The sequence below is a fragment of the Anopheles moucheti genome (assembly GCF_943734755.1).
Source record: "Anopheles moucheti chromosome X unlocalized genomic scaffold, idAnoMoucSN_F20_07 X_unloc_2, whole genome shotgun sequence".
NCBI classification, from domain to species: Eukaryota; Metazoa; Arthropoda; class Insecta; order Diptera; family Culicidae; genus Anopheles; species Anopheles moucheti.
The window spans coordinates 980001-985000 of NW_026453526.1; the positions used below are offsets into that span (position 1 = coordinate 980001).

Genomic DNA, 5000 nt, shown 5'->3' on the forward strand with positions numbered 1-5000 from the left:
AGTGCTGCACTATCAAGCAACACGACTCCATGGAGCCGACCGTCTACCACCTCACTTTTCGTGCCGTTCGACGGGCCTATCACCCTCTGTGGGATAATGGGCCACCTTCAAGTTGAACTTGAACTGTTTGCACCGTAAGTGGTAGATAACGGACCGGTCCAGTACACGGAATCGGACAGACGCGAGGTACGCGCCGTCCCTACGTGCTGAGCTTATCCCGTTTCGCTCGCAGCTACTCAGGGAATCCCTGTTGGTTTCTTGTCCTCCCCTTATTAATATGCTTAAATTCTGGGGGTTCTCACACATCACTTGAGGCCTACGTTGGATTTTTCCCGAATGGTAAATAGTAGCACGCACTTGTTCGCTTGTATCCAGCGGGTGGGCGTACCGCACGCGTTACACGACTCGGCCAGACGGCGGGTCCCGGCAACAGACGGCAAGCCAGGTGTTCAAGGGCTTCCGGTGCTCCCAGGTTGTCTTATAGCCGAAGTTCGAACCGTGCGACACGACACGCACCCACTGGGCCAACTGTACCGCCTTACCATTTCAGCGCCCAAGGTCCCCCGCGGAAGGGGTCCGAGCACGCCATGATGCACAGTGCGCCAAACGCGTGTGTTCAAGCCTGCGACACACTCCCGGGCGTGCTGCTCGCCCAGGCGTGCCGCTGGTACGCGGGCGTCCTGTAGTTATGGAATAGTGTGTAACAAGAATTGGTAGGCACTCAAGAATGTGTGCATCGGTCGGGTTTAAACGTCCGATGCGCCATATGCGTTCAACGTGTCGGTGTTCATGTGTCCTGCAGTTCACATTCTGACGCGCATTTAGCTGCGGTCTTCATCGATCCATGAGCCGAGTGATCCCCTGCCTAGGGTTTTGGTATGTTCAACTGTCTCCTATGTTTTCGTTATGCGCTAGGTGCATCTCTCACAACTTAAGTTCCCCGGACAGCGTAACCGTGCACCTCTCGGTTCCTTCGAAGCCGTCCAGGGTGGACAAGGATGACCATTGGTCTTCCTTCCCATTGATCGACGCGCGATGTGGGCGGCATCGGCGCGATCTTGCACAACTTTCGTTCTCTTGATTAGGTTCTCTCTCGCTCGAGGCCAGTGTTTAAATATGTTCTAGTGGGTCTTTACCTTCGCCCATGTGTCACACACTTTACGCGTTCGATGGCTGCCATTGGGAGTGTGCGCACAGGTACGAAGGCCACTGGCCTACGGTCGCGCACGCTCAATATCGTAGTATAGACACACCTCTCTCGCGGGTCTAATTGGCGTGCGCGGCCCCCAAAAGGTAACATAGCAGTTTGTTCTGCTGATACCGTGTTTCTCTATCTCTCTAACCAACTCACACAACAACATATATGTATTGATCGGTAATGATCCTTCCGCAGGTTCACCTACGGAAACCTTGTTACGACTTTTACTTCCTCTAAATCATCAAGTTCGGTCAACTTCGGCCATGCCAGCTGCAGCTCACGAAGGAACCGCGGAAGGTGTGCCTCCAGAGACCTCACTAAATAATCCATCGGTAGTAGCGACGGGCGGTGTGTACAAAGGGCAGGGACGTAATCAGCGCTAGCTAATGACTAGCACTTACTAGAAATTCCAGGTTCATGGGGACCGTTGCAGTCCCCAATCCCAACTAAATGAGCATTTGGGTGATTTCCCGTTCCTCTCGGAATGGGGGCGCCAATTGGCGAGAACACGCTGCTGCTCACATTGTAGCACGCGTGCAGCCCAGAACATCTAAGGGCATCACGGACCTGTTATCGCTCATTCTCACCTTGCTAAACACAAGTTGTCCCGCTAAGCAGGGCAAACGTGGCCGACGACCGCCCGTGAAGGGGCCGCCGGCCTTGACGTCAGGTGCGCCCGGAGGTGCACTGCTGACAGCGTTCTAGTTAGCTTGTTTGAGTCGCGTTCGTTATCGGAATTAACCAGACAAATCATTCCACGAACTAAGAACGGCCATGCACCACTACCCTTAAATTTGAGAAAGAGCTCTCAATCTGTCTTACCTCGATAAGTTCGGACCTGGTAAATTTTCCCGTGTTGAGTCAAATTAAGCCGCAAGCTCCACTTCGTTTTTTTTTTTTAAACAATTGCAGGTTTTATTGTTCATAAACATTATGTTCTAACAAACAATAGCATAAACCCACGCTCTTGACGCACGACGTCGCCCGCCAGGGATTTGTCATGCGTCATTACGAACCCTTTCGGATGTCTCTTCCCTATTTCTTTATTAAATTGAATCGTATCTTAACCGCATATTAAAGGCGTACGCTTGCTTAGTCCGCGTGACTCACTCATTCTTTCCCCTCTCGGAGATCTCAAGAAGTCAACCCGACATCTATCGATCTGACCATTCCGCCTCGCTGGCGGCAGCCTCCTCCGCGGGTGTCCATCGTCGGCCTGCAGCCAAAGCACGACGGCGCCTTTCGTTTTCGCGTCTGTTCCGCCGAGACCTTATCAGGTCCGCCTCCGTAGGCGCGGTCCGACGGCGGCGCGTCGTCGAGGGTCCCTCAGCCTGGACCCGAGCTCGCCATGCGCGCTGCATGAATAGACGCCGCTCATGGCGAATTCTAACCGTTTCAGGGGAAGGTGGTCCCCCTCTGCTACGCCTAGGTATGGGAGGAGGAGCTAGGCCCGCTCGCTCCGCCTCTACTGCCGTCCGCAGTATCTCGTCATCTCGGGCGGCCAGTGCTGCTGCGACGTCCGCAGCCAGTCGCACTCGCGCCCGATCCTCCGCTCTGCCGCGAAGCCGTCGGTTGCGGGCAGATCGCTGACGCGCTGCTCGCGACTCGTTCACGCGCCGCGTGATGTCTTCGATGATGACGTCGTCCATCTCCTCACCGAAGAGTGCGGCCACACTTTCGAGGACCACTTCCTCGTCCTCGGCGAAAGCCGCTTCCGTTCGACCATTGGTGAGCGCTTCCTCATCGCGCCACAGCTGTTGAAGCACTGTGGTGATGGTCTTTGCTGCTTTCTGAATGCGGTCCCACCACTCCGCACTCTCCAGCAGCTTCTCTGCGATGTTGTTAAGCTGGACCGACTCGGGTGTCCCCCAGCCCAGCAGCTCACGTCGGATCTCCTCAAACACGGGGCACTCGAACAAGACGTGGGCCACCGACTCGACCGACCCCACGCACCGTGGACACTCCGGGGACGAAGCGAAGCCGCAGACGTGCAGGTACTCCCGGAAGAATCCGTGTCCGGAGAGCACCTGCGAAAGGTGGAAGTCCACCTTCCCGTGCTTTCGTCCCGTCCACCGGTGCAGGTCGGGAATCATCCCGTGCGCCCACGTCAAGTAGCGGCTGGCCGATGGTGTTGCCGCCGCACGGTCCCAGGCGTCCTGCCATTGCAGCATCGTGGCTGCTCGCTCCGCCGCTCGTACCTCCTTCCTGCTGGCGCCAGGCTCGACCAGCAGCCTGCTATGGCACCTTGCGTCCTCGTTGACGACCAGCCAGTACGGCACCAAACCAGCCATCACCACTGACACCTCGTAGGATACCGAGCGGAACGAACTCGATACCCCACGTGCCAGTGGCTTCTGGACCTGGGCCAGTCGTCTTCGGCACCACTGCATGTCTGTCGCCTTAGCCCAGATGGGCGAGGCGTACCGAATCACCGACTCAGCGACTCCTGCCAGCAACCGCCGCTTGGCCACCTGGGGGCCGCTGTGGTTCCTCATCACCGAGGTAACCACCGCCACCGCACGGAGGGCCTTGTCCGCGGCCGCTTCCACGTGCGGTTTCCACGAGAGTTTCTCGTGGAGTTGTACCCCCAGGTAGCGTATCGATCGCTTTGACGTGCAGACCACTTCGCCGACGCGCACAGGAATTTCCAAACGTCCTCGACGCAGACTCGATATCAGAACCACCTCGGTTTTGTGGGGGGCGAGACTAAGGTGACGTGCCTCGAGCCACCCCATCACCGCGTCGATCGCAGCCTCCGCGACCGTCGCCGACTCCTCGGGTGTGCAGCCCTCGGCCAGGATGGCGATGTCATCGGCAAAGCCGACGATGGTGGCCCCTTCAGGGAGCTGGATCCGCAGAACGCCGTCGTACATAACGTTCCACAGAGTCGGGCCAAGGATTGACCCCTGTGGAACGCCTGCCGTCACCCGACGTGACACCGGGCCGTCGTGGGTGTCGTACACCAGCTCCCTGTCGGTGAAATAGTCGCGGAGCAGGAGTTGCAGCTGCGCTGGAACCTCCTTCTCACGCAGGGCCATCGCTATCGCCTGCCAGCTGGCGGTGTTAAAGGCGTTTCTGACGTCCAACGCCACAACCAGCAGACAGCGCTTATCCCGGTTGTTAGTCCGTCCGTAGGACATCGCGCGCTCGCCTGCTTCCACCACCAGCTGGATCGCCTGCAGGGTGCTCCGCTGCTTCCGGAAACCGAACTGGTTCTCGGCCAGCCGAGGTGCCTCCGGATCCTCCAGGTGCTCGTTGAGTCTGTCCAGCGTAGTCCTCTCGAAGACCTTCGCCGGATTGTCGATCAAGCAGATCGGGCGGCAGGACGAGGCTTCGCCCGGCGGCTTACCCGGCTTAGGCAACAGCACCAGCTTCTGCCTTTTCCATTCGCGTGGTATTTCGCCGGTGTCCAAGCAGCGCTGGTAGACACCAGCGAATGGCTCCGGATACTTCCGGATGGCAGCCGTTACCGCAGCGTTCGGTACTCCATCGAGGCCAGGCGCCTTCCGCGGATGCAGCTCGCTCGCTATCGCCTGGAGCTCCGCGCAGCTGATCGGACGGACCGGAGTGTCCCCTTCCGAAGGCGTGACGTCCGGCCACTCGACCGGGGGATGCTCCGGAAACAGCTCCTCGACGATCCGCTGCAACACCGCTGGATCGCGTTCACGCGCCGTCCAGCTGCCCCGAAACCGAAGAAGCACTTGCCGGAACCACTGTCCCGTCTCATCTGCAGCCAGGGCCTGCAGCCACTCATCGAACTGGCGCTGCTTGCTGGCCTTAATTGCCACCCTTAAGGCAGCAC

General features: G+C 58.3%; 1 non-coding gene and 1 pseudogene across 1 annotated transcript; both read right to left on the reverse strand.

The window, feature by feature from the left end:
* LOC128308010 (uncharacterized) overlaps positions 1-296 on the reverse strand; it is a 3512-nt pseudogene extending 3216 nt beyond the window's left edge.
* A 419-nt stretch (positions 297-715) lies between these two features.
* LOC128308041 (5.8S ribosomal RNA) lies at positions 716-873 on the reverse strand. Its single transcript, XR_008288004.1, has one exon. It is a non-coding gene; the product is annotated as a 5.8S ribosomal RNA (ribosomal RNA).
* Positions 874-5000: the final 4127 nt, after the last annotated feature.